This window comes from Muntiacus reevesi, chromosome 1 (genome assembly GCF_963930625.1).
Source record: "Muntiacus reevesi chromosome 1, mMunRee1.1, whole genome shotgun sequence".
Taxonomy (NCBI): domain Eukaryota; kingdom Metazoa; phylum Chordata; class Mammalia; order Artiodactyla; family Cervidae; genus Muntiacus; species Muntiacus reevesi.
In genome coordinates, this window is record NC_089249.1 from 272607941 (window position 1) to 272626271 (window position 18331).

At 36.8% G+C, this 18331-nt stretch overlaps 1 long non-coding RNA gene across 1 annotated transcript in view; it reads left to right on the forward strand.

The window, feature by feature from the left end:
• Positions 1 to 7114, forward strand: part of LOC136157466 (uncharacterized) — a 107943-nt gene extending 100829 nt beyond the window's left edge. Inside the window, exon 3 of the long non-coding RNA XR_010661273.1 lies at positions 7066 to 7114. This is a non-coding gene — a long non-coding RNA (uncharacterized lncRNA). The remainder of the gene's footprint in view (positions 1 to 7065) is intronic.
• Positions 7115 to 18331: the final 11217 nt, after the last annotated feature.

Genomic DNA, 18331 nt, shown 5'->3' on the forward strand with positions numbered 1-18331 from the left:
CCCTCTCCACCCGATTCCTCTGGATCTTCCCAGTGCACCAGGCCCAAGCACTTGTCTCATGCATCCAACCTGGACTGGTGATCTGTTCACTATAGATAATATACATGTTTCAGTGCTGTTCTCTCAAAACATCCCACCCTCACCTTCTCCCACAGAGTCCAAAAGTCTGTTCTGTACATCTGTGTCTCTTTTTCTGTTTTGCATATAGGGTTATCATTACCATCTTTCTAAATTCCATATATATGTGTTAGTATGCTGTAATGTTCTTTATCTTTCTGGCTTACTTCACTCTGTATAATGGGCTCCAGTTTCATCCATCTCATTAGAACTGATTCAAATGAATTCTTTTTAACGGCTGAGTAATATTCCATGGTGTATGTGTACCACGGCTTCCGTATCCATTCGTCTGCTGATGGGCATCTAGGCTGCTTCCATGTCCTGGAAATTATAAACAGTGCTGTGATGAACATTGGGGTGCACGTGTCTCTTTCAGATCTGGTTTCCTCGGTGTGTATGTTTACACCTGAATTTTGCAATAAGGAGTTCATGATCTGACAATTGATTAACACCTTGGAATTGACCTTCTGTTTTCTGAATTGAGACTCATTAATATTGTTTGCAACTGTAGAACTGTTCATTACCTAAAGGAGAGCTGAAAACTCAAGGAGTCTGCTGTAGTTACATCCAGGAACAGGCAACATTACCTACCTTGAGTATATCTTAAAAGGAAAGAAGAAGGAATAGCTGAAGTAAGCATGGCAAAAGATAACTACTGAGTTTTAGTGATGAGTATATGGGGGTTCACTGTATTTCTTTCCCTACTTTTATGTGTATTCAAAATGTTTAAAAAATATTTTTGAAAAGAAAATGCTGATAGGAAGCAAAATGATAGGTTGCATTTTTATTATTACCTATATGTTCAATATAGTTCCCTGGTAGCCCAGACAGTAAGGCGTCTGCCTACAATGCAGGAGACCTGGGTTAGATCCCTGGGTCAGGAGGATCCTCTGGAGAAGGAAATGGCAACCCACTCCAGTATTCTTGCTGGAAAATCCAATGGATGGAGGAGCGTGGTGGGCTACAGCAAAGAGTCGGACACGACTGAGTGACTTCATTTTCACTTTTCACTTTTTTGTATGTTCAATATGTACATATGATAAAATTTATATGTATTTTTATACATCATTAAATCCCATTTTAAATTAAACTTGAAGTAGAATCAAATAATTAACATTCTACTAGCAAAATGCTGGTAGAAATGTGAAGAAGTGAGGAGTAAGAGCTGTATAAATAAATACACACCAGGCTTTCTTCTATCAGAATTTTGGTTGGATACTTTGTTTTCTGCTTTGTTTTCTTTATAATCTGTGAGCCATTATCAAAGTGTGTAATTAATTCACACTTATTAAGAGTCTATTTTATGAAAAACACTTAACTACTCTTTTCACAAAACAAAATTTGAATATGACATGGATTTTAAAAAACATGTGATTAAGTGTTTTGGTAACATTGAAGAAGGAAAGTCTAATTCAGAATGGATTATCCTTCTTTGGCAAGGAAAGGGGACATTTGAGTTTGGCCATGAAAGATGGATAGGTTCTCCAAGGTTTTAAATGGGCCAGAGTGTATGGTGTTAACTGCCAGACACTTTATACAAATAAATGTGCAACATTTCCAAGATAGAAATAAAAGTGTGTTGCGAAAATGATATATCTGGCCTGATTGGAGTTGAGAGATTTAGATTTAGATTTAGATTTAGTTTTAGATTTAGATTTAGTTTCTATGGCTAGAAACTAAGTTGTGGTAAATTTCCAAGGGGTGTGTTTGCCTTGATGTGAAGTTTAGACTTCTGTTTTAAGGGTGGGCTTCTCAGCTGGCTCAGTGGCAAAGAATCTGCCTGCCAGTTCAGGAGACAGGAGACATAGGTTAGGGCCTTGGGCCGGGAAGACCCCCTGAAGCAGGAAATGGCACCCCACTCCAGTATTCCTGCCTGGAAAATCCCACGGTATAGGATCCAGGTGGGCTACAGTCCAGGGGGTCGCAAAGAGTCAGGCATGACTTAGTGACTGAGCACACACACACCCACATTTTGAGGAGACTGAGGAACATAGATGTTGACTTGATAAAAATGATCTTATCTTAGTCCATTGTGGCTGCTATAATGGAATACCATAGACCGGGTGGTTTACAAACAATAGAAATGTATTTCTCACAGTTCTAAAAGCTGCAAGTCCAAGATCAGGAATGCAGTAGACTTGGTGTCTGGTGAGACCCCACTTCCTGGCTCACAGATGGCCATCTTTTTGCTGTATCCTCACATGATGGAAAGGGCAAGAGAGTTCTTTAGGCCTCTTATATAAGGGCACTGATCCCATTTGTGAGGTGGATCTCCCTACCTCCAGATGCCATCACCTTACGAAATAGTTTTTAACATATGAATTTAGGAGGGACATAATCAACCTGTAGCAGATGCATTCAATACAAAGCATTCTCACACTTGAATCAAGCCTCAGTGGTAATGTACCAGAAAGGAGAGAGATTTTATGAGGATAGTTGAGGGGTTCTTTTATATCTCAACTGAGAAATACCAAATGTGGGTGCTTTAAGAATAAATGGAGAAGATAGAAGAGACATAAAAACCACACTACCATTGTCATTTTTGGAGGAGTTAATGACTGAATCTTATTTGGAAAGAACCAGCTCATTTAAAAATAATCCTCCACTTTTTAGGTGGAGTAATTTCTACTCAGATTGATGGTGAAAATATATACAAAAACACTCCAGTAGCACTATAAAGCACTAGTTCTAGCAAGATTGACAAATTGAAATGTTCTGTTGAACCACATAGACAATTTTTATCTTTCATATTATTTTTGGAATTACTGTGATCTAGAAAGAGGAAAAAAACGGACAATAAATTACTTCAGTAAGACGCATAGCTAAGATGGTAGTTGTGATTTTGTAGTCCTTCCTGACTGAAAATAAATGTTGCCGTGATTAGTAATTACCGGGCGAGGTTTAGGTGTCCACTGGCAGATATAGGAGTGCTGTGTGTGCTGTGCTCAGTCCCTTCTGTCTGACTCTTTGTGACGTTAGTGACTGCAGCCCTCCAGGCTCCTCAGTCCATGGGGTTCTCCAGGCAAGAGTACTGGAGTGAGTTGCCATGACCCAGGGATTGAACCCACTGTCTCCTGCATCTCTTGCATTGCAGGCAAATTCTTTACCACTGAGTCACCAGGGAAGCTCTGATATAATGGTATTATATTATAAAATAAATAATAAAATAGGAAATATAATACTTAGGATTAAATTATAAAAATGGATAGAACTACACGTTTAAATGTTCGCAGTTTTATTATGCTATCTTGGTGATATTATTAAGGATTAGTAAGCTACTTCAGGATAAAACTTACTTCTGTAGGAAAAAAAACCATACTAACATAGATTTGGATAATGACACTTTTCTTTAATGGTTTCCTTTTAATTGAAGGTAAACTAGATAAAGATTGATTAGCTCTGGGAATGCTTGATATTGATGTTTTCTTCTGGGATACATATCATCTATTTTGTGAGATATATATGAATAGTAATTGATGACCCAGAAAGATTTGTTTTAATTTATATCTTTCATTCATATATAAATTAAAAAAAATTCTATAGAACTTGTTTGTTTTTTCCCCCTGTGAGCTCGTTTTCTGCTAATCCTAGGGCTATGATAATGATTTTCATTTTCCCCCAACATTCTCAAAGCAATCAAATTCCAAAGTCATTCCAAATGAGATTCGGTGAACTTGGCATCAGTGTGAACACAGTTATTTTGGTTAGTATGAGTGAACTGGTATAAAAGGATAATATGGAATATTAATTGGAAGGATAAGAGATCAAAGTCAGAGGGGTCATTTGTAATGGTCCAGACAAGAAACAGAGAGGACCTCATCTTCTCCTGGGGTGGGGCATGTTTAGTTGTGATCCTTGATGTGGAAATGTGTGTCCTAATACTGTCGCTGTTTGAAAGTGCATCTTCCCTTTGCCATAAAATCTGTTACCTAAGGCACCTGTAAACAAGAATACAAAATACACAAGGACACAAGAATACAAAGCCACAAAAATAAGCACAGGATAAAGTTCTATATTGTTCATAAGATTTTAGATTAGACCCCTTCTAACCTCTGTAAGTTTAAATAGGAACTCATTATATGCAGAAATTCTATTTGCATGGTTTAAAACAATGAAAAGATACCTTGATAGTGTTTTGATTCATTTTAAACTAACTTTATTAAAAAATGCCATTAGCATCCACATCTGTGTAAATTATGGCAGAAAATGACTTGTGTAAATTTTTCAGTATTTTCCTAGTATGTATGATGTGCATAAGGGCTATTTTTAAAATAGAAACTCGTCTTAATCTCATAACATTATTCTGAGTTTACCTTGAATTTTGTTTATCCAAATTGGGTCCCCTCTGTGGAGTGCTTTCTTCACAGCAGACTCTCACCAACTTTTTTTTTCTGTTCTCTGCCTGCTTTGCTCAGGTGATTTAGACACATGTGTGTTTGCCAGCTGAATAATGTAGCTGCACTGGGACTGTCTTATTATTCTCCTTGTGTTTGTAGCTTGAAAGCTACTTGGATGTCTAAAGATCATGCAGGGCTTTTATTTTCAGACTACATGTGTCCCTAGAGCTGTTTCCACCTTTGTGTTTCCTCTTGCCATTGGTTTTGACTGTAGGTCAGTGAAGCAAATAAACAAGCAAAATTACACAATAGTGCGTGAAACCCTCCACTTCCTCCCCCAACTCTGTGGAAATCTTTTGATACTGAAACCATAGAAGAATAATTCAAATTCCCTGTGTACATAGTATTCCTTTCCACAATTTAAAAATTACCAATTATAAAAGAAATGATACTTATGATTTTAAATGATACTAATAATTTTATGTTAGAATGGTTAAAAATGTTAAAACACATTTATGAAAAATTATTCCAGTTTGCAATCTGAGCAATAGTTAAAACAAAGAAGTATTATAAAACTGCATTAATTGGTTTCTTGCTTTTTTGTTTCAGCACTGAAGGCTTTTTTGGTTTTAAAGATAAGCTTTTGGAAAAGGTGGGATAATTTCATTTTTTAAAAAGCTTCTCATATTAGAATTTTAATTTTTATTATTAAAACTAACTTCTAAAGCAGCCATAAGGTAACTGTAAAAAATACTAACTGATTTCTTTTGAGAGAGTAGATTCATTCATTGTTTTATAAAATAAATTGTAATATGCTTTGTCCTAATTCCCATATTTTCAACAATTTAAAAGCTAGAAAATTTTAGATCATTTCATTAAGTGGATAATTATTTTTTCTCCTCAGATGGAGATTGGCATATAAGCATGTAATAGGCCATCAGTCCGAATATGAGAAAATCTTTTGTCATCAGTGACTATGAGTATAATATGTGGTTGCACATTTTTAGTTGTATGTGTCTGAGCTCATTTGCTTTCTGTTGGCAAATGAACAGAGGATTGTATTTGAGGTCACATGTCCATTTACAACGAACAACAGTCAAATGTAAATATTTGTTGTTCAGTCTCTCAGTTATGTCTGACTCTGCGACTGCGTGAATGCAAGTATTATTGTCATTGTTAAAGATAGTTAAAAGTTTGACATACTAATAAATACCAATAAACCTACTAGCCACATTTTTTGTGTCCTATCTTTTTTCCAATATATTTTCTAAATGAATTTTTGGTTTTTGTAGCATGTAATTCTGATACCTATTTAATAGTAGTTTTTGAACTTCATCTTCCTCTCCTAGGCTTCCTACAATCTTATCTCTATAAAGAATTGGGAGTAATCTATTTAAAACTTAGGTTAGCTCTTATACTGTTATTTCAAACACTAGCAGTTTCTCATCACATTTGGAATAAAAATTCAAACTCCTTGCCATTTTAGTTTGTAGATGGAATAATCCAGTAAAGAAACTGATATTGTAGGAGAGTGAGGGAATAGTTTTTTGTTTAAATAAATGCTTTCATTCAACAAATAATTGAGTATCTATTATGTGTCAGGCACTGTTCTAGGTACTTGAGTAAACAAAAGATGCAAGAATGCCTGCCTGTATGGAGCTTACTTTCTAGTAATACAAGACAGACCGTCAATTTAATTATAAAGAGGAAGTTAAAAGGTGATAAATGCTATAGGGAAAAAAGGTAAAATAGGGTAGGATAGGGAATAAGTCAAAGCTATGGTTTTTCCAGTAGTCATGTATGGATGTGAGAGTTGGATGGTGAAGAAAGCTGAGAGCCGAAGAATTGATGCTTTTGAACTGTGGTATTGGAGAGTCCCTTGGACTGCAAGGAGATCCAACCAGTCCGTCCTAAAGGAGATCAGTCCTGGGTGTTCACTGGAAGGACTAATGTTGAAGCTGAAACTCCAATACTTTGGCCACCTCATGCAAAGTGTTGACTCATTGGAAAAGACCCTAATGCTTGGAAGGATGGGGGACAGGAGGAGAAGGGAACGACAGAGGATGAGATAGCTGGATGGCATCATCAACTCAGTGGACATGGGTTTGGGTGGACACCGGGAGTTGGTGATGGACAGGGAGGCCTGGTATGCTGCGATTCATGGGGTCGCAAAGAGTCAGACACGACTGAGCGACTGAACTGAACTGAAGGGAATAAGGAGTGCAAAAGGTGGACATGTGTGGCAAATCTTACACAGGTTACTCAGGACCTCTTTAAGAAGCTATCATTTGAGCAAATACTTGAAAGAGATGATATCAGTCATACTGCCATTTGGGGGAAGAGCATTCCAGGCACAGGGTATAAAGTGCACACAATGGAAGGTGGAGGCAAAGCTGTCATGCTTGAGGATCACTTAGAAGACTGACGTGGGGGGAAGTGGAGAGTTTTGAGCAAAGGAAAGGTGTGACTTGGCTTAGATTTTAACTGATCTCTTTGCTTCAGACAGAGGAGGGTAATGGCAGAAGCAAAGAGAGAGAGGATAGCTTCAAATAAGGAGGTAGCGGTGGAGGTGGTGAGAAAGGATTTAATTTTGGATTTGTTTTAAAGGTAGAGAAGACAGTATTTCCCAACAAACTGCATGTTGGGAGTGAGAGAGAGACATATCAATGATGCCAAGATTTTTGCATTGATGGGTGGAGTTTCAGATTTGAGACGGATGGTAAGATATTTGTTTTTGTTCTTGCCAAGTAAGGGATGTCTACTAGACACGTGAGGATGTTAAATAGTTAGATATATTGATCTGGAGTTCAAAAAGAATAGTGAGTCTAAGGTATAAATATTGGAGTCACAAGACTAGCTGGGTAAATCAAGAAGCTGAGTGTGGTTAAAGAAAGAAGACGTAGATCCAAAGACTCCATCACAGGATACTCCAAACTCAAGAGGAATAAAATACGTGAGTGTGAAGTGAGGTGACAGGATCCAGCTCACACCTGTATATTAATAGACTGCTTGTTTAACACTCCTGCTAAAGTAAGAAAATGGCTCCTTGTCTGTTTAGAGTATTCTTGGCACAGAATAGTTGCTCAATAAATATTTGTTAAACAAATAAAAGCCAAATAAGTGAGACTGTTATGGATTTATGAAAATAGTTTTGGTAATATTTTTGATGCAAAATTGAAAGCTGAGTCCATAAGGTATCTATTTTGAATTCATAGTGGGAATTACAGACTTCCCTTACTGACACCACCCTGGCAGCTTACAGATTAAGTTCTGATCTTGGCATTTGACTTAGTCCTTTTTTTTTTTACTAGATACTGGGTTGATTTTTTTCCTTATAGTTATTTTGAAAGCAAAAATAAAACTCTCAGCCATTTGTCACCCCAAAAGGTGACCTACATACATGCACTCTTCAAATTGGTTTAATGTAGAATCCAGGCTATAACCCTATAAATTGGCCTACTCAGTCATCCTCTCTTATTTCTCTGGACTGCTGTCATCATGGATTAGTTATTTGACCCAAAAAAGGGAAATTAAATACTGGTCCCTGGTTGATGGGATCACATATAGGTTTAGTTTTTGAACTGGAGATTCCAACCCGTTTCTTTATGAAGGACCATTGAAATAATTTCTGCAGAGCTGAAAGACTCAAAATGGCCCTCACAATCATTAAAAAAGGGGTTGCAAGAAGTAAAAGATGTAAAGTGTTTGACTAGACTTCAGGCAGCAGTGAATGCTTAGGTTTGGTGCTAACATCACAACTCTTGTCAGTGCCACAGTGGACTAGATGATAGGCATCAGGATTACATATGTTGAAGTTCTTTACCTTCTGCTAGAGTCACTTCCTCATTAGTTCTTTTAAGTTGAGAACCAGCTTTCTTCTTCATAAAGGCTTATTAAGTTGTTTTGCCAACCTGTGCGTTCAGAATTGCAATGCCAAGGTGATGTGTGTGTGTGTGGATACCAATGTTCGTATGACATGTAGAACACAAAACGTAGAAAATGAGACGTACATCAAAATTCCTTGTGGAAGTAAATTGTATCCTGAAGCACTGATTGTAACATGAAATTGCCTTTTCCTCATCTTTTTTATCTTTTATGGCAAAATCTTAGACTGTTAATTTTCAAAACTTTCTGAATTTAAATATATACATGTTCTTTGTTGTCTAAAAAATAATGAATGTATACATTGACTTATGTGATCTGAGGTTGAGGGTCACATATTACTACTCATAACAAATCTCAGGCATCACTTATCTTGTTTATTGTTTTATTCCCACCACGTGTCTGGCAAATTGTAGGTGGTCACTAAATATTTGTTATTTAATTGAAAGATACAGCAAAGCTGGAAAACTTCCATATGTCATGACTATTTTGTTCACAGTGAAACAGGAATTCTAGAGGCAAGGGAAGTCTTGGATTTTTTCTAGGCTTGGATGTAAAGCAACAAGAAAATTTAATAAATACTTGAGGATTTATTTAACCCATGCTCTTTATATGTGTTATTGCCTAGTGATACTTCCTCTTTAGCTGAAATGCTTCCAGCTTGAACTCTCAAACCATCCAGGACTGACGGTAAAACCTGTAGTTCAGTTACATCTTTTAGTCACCTGCCCTCTGGGTAGCTTAACTTGCCCAGGAGAGCAGTGCCCACTCAGTAACACGTGGGTGGACCAGGTAAAGCTTGTGGCTTCAGTTGCTGCAGGTGATTCCATTTCTTCCATCACTGTTGAGCCTGGGGGCTATGTTTATTTCAGTCATGTCAGCAAGAGCCAAAATCTCCTCTTCGTGCTATGTACTTTAGATATTTCTGCCAAAAGTTGACAGATGAAAATGTGGTTTGTGTCATCACTTTTCTTTTTAATTGATGACAAAAAGCAACTGAATAACAAACAAGTAAACAACTCTCGCCCTCTGGAGGTATGGGAAGTTAATTTGTTTTCTTTTTATTTCTTCCCACTTAGGCATTCATGAGAGTGTAAACATTCTTTTTTATTCCTCTAACTCAAGCTGAAGCTATCAGTCATATTTGCTGCGATTAGCAATGAACTTTAAGCTTTTAAAACATATGTAAAGTATATATAGCATTACAACACATTTTTAAAGCAAATTTAGACTAGCTGTTGCTTTTATCTCGATATGGTTATGGAGAAATTATGTTTGGGGGGCCATTTTAGACATTTATTTCAAAATGCATATGATTATTTCCATGTCCATGTAATTTTAAACTGTTTCACAAAAGTTTAGAATTGGAATATTCAAATGTAATTATACCAGGTACTCTCATCTCCACCTACATCTTTGAACAATACAAAATGTACTCATTATACTGTTTTTGGTGTTATGAAAATCTTATACTCCTAAATTTTGAGTTACTATTTACGACTTGAGAGTAACTAGTAGAGAAAATGGAAAGTAGTTTTACGTGCAAGTATAAAATAACATAGCAGGCAAGTATAAAATCTTGATGCTAAAATCATTTGTTTCTTTGCTCCTGTAAACCAGAGGTTATATTTAGCCCTTAAGCCAAAATCTCTTAAAATCTGTTTAAAGCCTTTTCACAAACCTAGAGTCTATTTACTAGTTAAGAAACAGATTGTATATTTATAGCCTTTAGGGTCACGGGAAGTGATTCAAACTACTTTTGGAAATGATGCAGTGAGCAAGAAAATTCCCATAACAATTTTAGCATTAGATTTCCAACAGGTTTTAGTTTACAGAATAGAATCACAGATATGACTAAAGAATTTTGAACTTTTTCAGATCCATAACACAGCATAGCTTTCAGAGCCAGTTATGTTGTCAGATATCTTAAGCTCAAGGGAGAAAATATGAAGCCATTTGACACTTTTTACAGTTTGAGACAGCCACTGAGTTCTCCATTAGTAAACATTTTTTGAGCACCTATGAGATGTTAAGCATTATTCCAGAGCCTTGTGATATATCAGTGAACAAAATAGACAAAAGTCCCTTTATAAAGTGTAAACCTTACTTACCTTTAGCTTCCCTTGTGGCTCAGCTGGTAAAGAATCCACCTGCAATGAGGGAGACCTAGGTTCGATCCCTGGGTTGGGAAGATCGCCTGGAGAAGGGAAAGGCTACCCACTCTAGTATTCTGGCCTGGAAAATTCCATGGACTGTATAGTACATGGGGTCTCAAAGAGACAGACACGACTGAGCGACTTTCCCTTTCCCTTAATTTACCTTTATGTTTATAAAATAAGTAAATGATATAATATGGAAGTTGATAAGTGCTTAGCGAAGAAAGAGAAAGTAGAGCAAGGGTAAAGGGGAGTGGGGATGTTGAGTTAGAAACTCTGGTGGATAAAGAGGAAATTGAGATTTGAAGTAGTATAATCAGGACAGGGCTTATGAAGAAGGTGCTATTTGATTAGAGGCTTGAATGGAGTAAAAGAGAGAGCTGTACAGATAGTAGGGACAGACCATCCTAACCACTGGGACAGTTCATACAGAGGGAGGAAGTGGGAGTTTTCCTGGCATGTTCAAGGAGTACCCAGGAGGCAAATGTAGCTGAAATAGAGTCAGAGAGAAAATTGCTAAAATGATGTTCTAAAGAGGAACAGATCAATAGGCCACCGTAGGGACTTTGGCTTTTACTGTGAATGAGGTGGGAAGCTGGGTTTTGAGCAAAGGAGTGACATGAATGATGTGTCCCCGGGGCTGCTGCTCTGAGAGTAGACAGTGGGGAGAGGCTGGCAGCGGGTGAGAGCTGGGAGTAGCTGGGGGGAGCTGCTGGGGCTGCGTTCATGGCAGTAACTGAGTGGGAAGGAGTTGAATTTTGGAGGTGTTTTGAAACTAGCATCTACTGAATTTCCTGATAGATGTGATAAAGGGGCATGAGATACAGAGAGCAGTGACTCTAAGGTTATTTTTTTTTTTTTTGGCCTGAGCATCCAGAAAGTTGGAGACGCCATTAATAAGATAGTGAACTGGTCAAGAGCTGCAGCCATGGACAACAAACACCAAAATAAGTCACCAAACGGGTTTCTAACACGGGATCTACTGCATATTCCTATCACTTTTTAGTATGTCATTATTTACATTGTTTCACCAGTTTAATAAGAGCCATCTGGGCAGATCTCACCATGGCCTAATTCACATTACCAGTAATATGATGTCGCTGAAAGTGATGTTGGGAAGAGATGTGTGTAAAAGGCTCTCGAGAGACAGCTCTGAGTGTCCGAGTTATGTGTATCAGAATCCATCCTTATAGTATTAACATTTCTGGGACCTCCTGAGACTTAGGACCCATTAGTTTGTTACATATGCGCTAAATCTTTGGCCTGTATATGAGCTAGACTTTAGATGATAATTTATCCCAGTTTGTATAGCTGGGACTACTTTATTTATGGTAAATGCTGTCTTGATAGGAAATAAACTGTAAATAAACTAAATGAAGTGTAAATAAATTAGCTGTAGGATAATCCAGGTGCCAGAGTAATTTTTTATTTTATTATTTGGATATTTGGAATAAATTTATATATTACTTTAAGTTGGATACCTACTGACTGATGATGACTACTGATAACTTTGTTTCTACCTCTAAGACATTTTGGTCTAAACCAGTGGCATTTGAAATCTGTGAATTCTCTTAAATTTTAACGCCTTAAGATATTAATTTTCGAATTCATCTTAGAATTCAATTAACAGTGTCTTTTGGCTTTATAATGTGAAGTCTGATTTTATGAAACATGCTCATATGTTTAATTAATATAGAGTATCTTTTATTATAATGTGGAGGTAGTGATGTTTTTCACCAACTGTGCTGTGTTAAATTCTGTCTTGAATATTAGCATTTAGTCCACACATTGTTGGAATATACCCTAATCCTTTAAAGACAAATTGGATGATATAAATGTAATATAAATCTGACTAGCCCTGGGAGTATTGATTACATTTTACAATGAACTCAAGCTGAGATATACATTTTTAAGTTGCCATTTTCATGGAAAGTGATTACATAAGATTGCTAATTACATGAGATACTATAATTTATTAGGGACTTCCTGATGGCTCAGTGGTAAAGAATCCGCCTGCCATTGCAGGAGATGTGAGTTTGATCCCTGGACTGGGAAGATCCCCTGGAGAAGGAAATGGAAACCCACTCCTGTATTTTTGCCTGGGAAATCCCTTGGACAGAGGAGTCTGGCAGACTGTAGTTCATGGTGTTGCAAAAGAGTTGGATGTGACTTAGTGACTAAACAACAGCAACAGTAGTTTATTAGATTTGTTATATTATGAAAATTACTGAAGAAAATCGAGTTTAGTTTTTCCATGTTTCATGAGACATATCACATACTATCATCAGAACTTAAAACCTTATTCTTGTGTAATTTAAAACTATTTGTACTTAAGTAGAGGCAAAGTTGACATATAGTTAGTTGTCCAGATATTAAGTGTACACTTTAGTAAGTCTTGACAAGAACCCAAGTAGCTATCACTCAGAAACTGTACAATAGACTTTCTATGATGGTGGTAATGTTCTCTATCTGTGTTGGCTAATATTGTAGCCACTACCCACATGTGATTTTTGAGCATTTGAAATGTGGCTAGTCTGATTAAGTAACAAGTCTTAATTTTACTTAATTTTAAATAATTTAAATTTAATTCAAACAGCCACATGTGTTAGTGAGTACAATATGGGACAGTGCAGCCCTCGGTAGTTCTCAGGTGGGATTCTAAGAGAGAATTAAACCTTAATGCTGATGGTGAATTAACTTATCTCCTGTTCATCTATGATGGTACTAGCCATCTGTCATTATCAGGATGATTAGGAAAATGTAACTCAAATCCTGTTTTGTAATGTTTCATTCTCTCACAGCACTCACTTGAAAAGGGCTTTCCTAGGACGTTTCCTCATTTCCATTTTTCGTCAGTACTGCCCTCTGCCCTAATGTCAACCACAATTCTTTTGTTTATCTCCTAAAATTATTTTTGCCTGTTCTTTGACTTCATGGAGATGGAAATATACAATGCATCTTCTTTTGTGACTGTCTTTTGTCACTCAACATAATGTATGTGTCAATATACGTTCCTTTATATTACTGTGTATCATGTAATAAATATGTCCATTGTATCAGCTTATCAGAGTTTATTTAACTGTTCTCCAAATGTGTCCATTTCATTTAAGTTCTCAAATTGATTGGCATAAATTTTTCATAACACCTGTTTGTTATCTTTTTAATGTCTTTAGTGTTTGTAGTGTTGGCATTTTTTTCATTTTTTAGGTGTTTAGTCTTTTTTTAATGAAATAAAGCTGAATATTTTTATTGATAAAAGGTATAATTCACTTGATCGGTCTTGCTGTTATCATTTTTATTATAGAAACAACTTTGATGTTTTCCATTTTTCATATTTTACTTATTTCTGCTCTTATTTATTTATTTTTTTCATTTATTTTTATTAGTTGGAGGCTAATTACTTTACAATATTGTAGTGGGTTTTGTCATACATTGACATGAATCAGCCATGGATTTACATGTGTTCCCCATCCCGATCCCCCCTCCCACCTCCCTCTCTACCCGATTCCTCTGGGTCTTCCCAGTGCACCAGGCCCGAGCACTTGTCTCATGCATATTTATTATTCTCTTGTTTCATTTATTTTTAAATGAAAATCCATTAAAACTAAGTCTAGTTTTCCTCCTGCCTTTTCATTTTTGTGTAAATTTTTAGCATTTTAGAAATTGATTCTGCAGACATTCATTGAGCATCTGTCTCTTCCATGGAAGGTACTGGGATAAGCAACAGTGAACAAGACAGACACATTTCTAGCCTTTTTACATTCACGATTCTGTTGAGCAGGTAATTATTGGGAACAAAATGGCAAGAATGATAAGTACCATGACAGAGAATTTCAAGGAAATCTGGAAGTTTATAATAGGGGACTTACACAGAGTAGAGACTTGGGAAAAGCATCCTGATCTCAGACAAGCTAGCTAGGAGTTAGCTAGAGAGAGGAGGAGGAGATAGCTGAAGACTCCAGACGAGAGTAGCAGCTTGTGCAAGACACTAAAGCGAAAAGGACCATTGTATGTTTGAGCAGCTAAGAAAGCCAATGTAGACGGAGTGTAGAAATGGAGAGGAATGCAGACTAGGGTAAAGCTTTAGAAGACAGGGCAAAATCATGTAGTGTTGTAGGTCATGTGGGTGAGTTTAGCTTTATCTTAACTAAGGATAGTTGAAGACTTCTAAGCTGCGGAAGTACATCCCGTTTGCATTTCACAAATGTCCCTCTGGTTACTGCGGATGTGTGCTGTGTACGTGCTGTGGCTCAGTCGCTCGGTTGTGTCTGACTCTTTGGGACCTCATGGACTGGGGCCTGCCAGACTCCTCTGTCTATGGAATGTTCCAGGCAAGGATACTGGAGTGGACTGCCATTTCCTTCTTCAGGGGATCTTCCTGACCTAGGAATCAGACCTGCATCTCTCATGTCTCCTGCATTGGCAGGCAGATTCTTTATCACTGTGCCGCCTGGGAAGCCCGTGAAGGGTGTAGACCGAAGGCAAATATTGATGAATAAGGACTAAATGGGAAGCGATTGCAGGTGAGACATGATGTGGTAAGGATTATAGTAGATGCAAAATTCCATTCTGGGATTCTAGCTTTGCCCCAGTAGCTAGTTCCTGTTAAAACTTAAAATGATGTAATACCATGGCTATTATAAAATATTTTCTTTGAGTCGACACCCCTTTAGAGCAGGATGTACTTGGCGTCTATTTCTTTCATCTTTTAAGTGTTGAGTATAATGTAAGGAAATAAGGCTTTTACTCTATATTGTGACAAGCTAGACTGAGGTGACTGTAGAATATAGATCATCTATAAAATTCAACTTTACAAGTTTGACTTTTATGTGAAGGATACTTCTGAAGTATTCATAAAAACTCTTCAGAAGTATAATACTTCTGTGTATGAAGAAATACAAAGAAGAAAAACAAATTCTATTCTGTGATGACAATCTCTACTGTATAATTTTTCTGACAGTTTCACTTTTATATGAAATTTTAATATTTAAAGTTGAAAAGGAAAGTTTTTCAGTGTTTCAAGTCTTAAATAAGAATAACTATTTCAAATAAGCTTTGAATGTGAATTTAAGCATTAATTTTTAAACTATCAAAACTTAATCACTATACTGGCATAAAATTCAAGTATTCATACGTATACTTTATCTGTCTTGTTTTCTATTTACGTACCTACCGATCTACCTGTTTACCATCTATCATAAAATGTTGCCAAAAAGTTTGTCATTAATGATTATGTAATAATTGTACTGGGAAGAAATAAAATTTCAGCAGTATATTTACATTTTAAAGTTATTTTAATCTGATTATTTGTGACTTTAACAATTTTTTTATTGATTCTTTTAATTAGAAAACTTATAAGTATCATCTGGAATGACTATTTTTCCTTTTTGAATATGAATTGGGAATATCTAGCTCAGTTTTATTTAGAAAAAGTGGAAGTTAAGTCAATTAATTTCTCAGTGGGATTTATCATCAGAAATAAATTAAAGTGTAGAATGAATGGTCAGTTTAGATTGTCCTCTGTACTGAGGTAGTTTTGATCAGACTTCCAGATTTCATTTATGTGGTCAACTTTTTAAAAATTTAGGAGCAGTTAATTAAACTAATTATATTTTTCAGTCCATGGCTTATTCTTCTCATTAGTTCTTAAAGAGCTTCCCACCCTTCTTTCTTTCTCTTATCTCTCATACCTCATCCAGAATTTTTCTATCCATGGAAACCATTTTAATCTTTAAATCTATATATTTTAACTTAAATATGTCTCTCCAAAGCATATTGTTTTGTATAGTATATCCTTAATTTGTGCTTCCCCGATAGCTCAGCTGATAAAGAATTTGTCTGCAATGCAGAAGACCCTGGTTCAATTCCTGGATCAAGAAGATCCCTTAGAGAAGGGATAGGCTACCCACTCCAGGACTGCAAGGAGATCCAACCAGTCTATCCTAGAGGAAGTCAGTCCTGAATATTCATTGGAAGGACTGATGCTGAAACTGAAACTCCCAATATTTTGGCCACCTGATGCGAAGAATTGACTGACTAGAAAAGACCCTAATGCTGGGAAAGATTGAAGGCAGGAGGAGAAGGGGATGACAGAGGTTGAGACGGTTGGATGGCATCACCAACTTGATGGACACAAGTTTGAGTAAACTCCAGGAATTGGTGATGGACAGGGAAGCCTGATGTGCGCAGTCCATGGGGTCACAAAGAGTCGGATATGACTGAGCGACTGAACTGAACCCACTCCAGTATTCTTGGGTTTCCCTGGTGGCTCAGATGGTAAAGAATCTGCCTCCAATATGGGAGACCTGGTTTCAACCTGTGGGTTGGGAAGATCCCCTGGAGAAGGTCATGGAAATTCACTCTAGTGTACTTGCCTGGAGAATCCCCATGGACAGGGGAGCCTGGCGTGCTACTGTCCACGGGGTTGCACAGAGCTGGACACGACTCAGTGACTAAGCACAGCACAGTTCATTCTTAATTTAATAAGTAGTATTATGTTCTGTATATTGTCTATTTTATTTCTTTTACAGCTGAACCCTCCTTTTTGATATTATTCATGTTGTTTCTTGTACATCTAATGTAGCTTCTAACTGCTGAATGCTATACCATGGTGTGTGCTAAGACACTTGGAAGGATTTCTTAAAAAACAAGCATAATAACATTACCTCAGTTCAACATTCTATTCAATGAAGAACTTTTTGGAAAATATTAACTAACTTGAAGTGGAAAGATGTTTGCAAAATCCAATAACAACAAGCAAGCAACTCTTGCAAATCAACTAGAAAAATTCACCCCAGGAAGAAGATCAAACTAGATATACACGACATTTAAAGAAGAGCAAACTCATACTACTAATATATGTGTAACAAGGTGGTAATAATAAAGAATATTATAAGATATGTAAAATAAAGCAACAATGAGCTATGACTTTAAATCCTTAGGTAGGCAAACATTAGGAAGATGGGTAATAGCAGCTGAGACATGAAGACATAAAAACTCTATGGCACTCCTGGTGGCAGTGGAGAACAATGTGGCATATCTTATTCAGAGGAAGTACAAATGTACCATATAAATGCAGCATTTTACTTCTTGGTACAATTCTCAGGAGACTTGAGAAGAAATGTATGGAGATTTTCTTTGTAGAAATGTTGATGGAGGCAAGAGTTGGAAGCAGCCTGAATGTCTGTCACCTGGGCAGGGATGGATGAACCTGTATGCCCATCATTGAACTGGTGGGCATGTGGAGCATATGGGTGTTTAAATGCCAGCCATCATAAAAGAGTGCTGCAATTCTTAAAATTGTTTGCATTTTAAAAAAATTTTTAATTTTAAGTCATTAGAAGTGCTCGTGAGCCACTTAAGAAAATGAAAGTGCTAAAGGTAGACTTAAAAAAAAAAAGCAAACTAAAAAAACCCCAAATTCATAGCCATACCCTGTATGTAATTTAGGAAATGTAGGAGTATAGTGTTTTGAGTTAACTATAGCTCTGAGAAGTAGATTCTGTCCCCTCCGATGATGGGGTGGGATTGGGGCTCTCATTCTAGGCTTTTACTGTCTTAACTCAAGCCATAGCATTGAATCTTTTTGATATAGTACAACCCATCTTCATGTTTTCCTTATTTTCCTGTGTCTCTTCTTTCCCTGGTCCTCTATTTTTGACTTTTTATTTCTGACAGAATGACTTTTTGTTGTCAATAAATCATTAAGGCATTCATAACCCCCCAACCCCCCACCCCCACCAAAAATTCATAGATAGAAGAGAACAGATTTAGCAGTTACCAGAGGTGATAGGTGGGGGATTGAACAAAATACATGAGGGGGGTCAAAAAGGATAAACT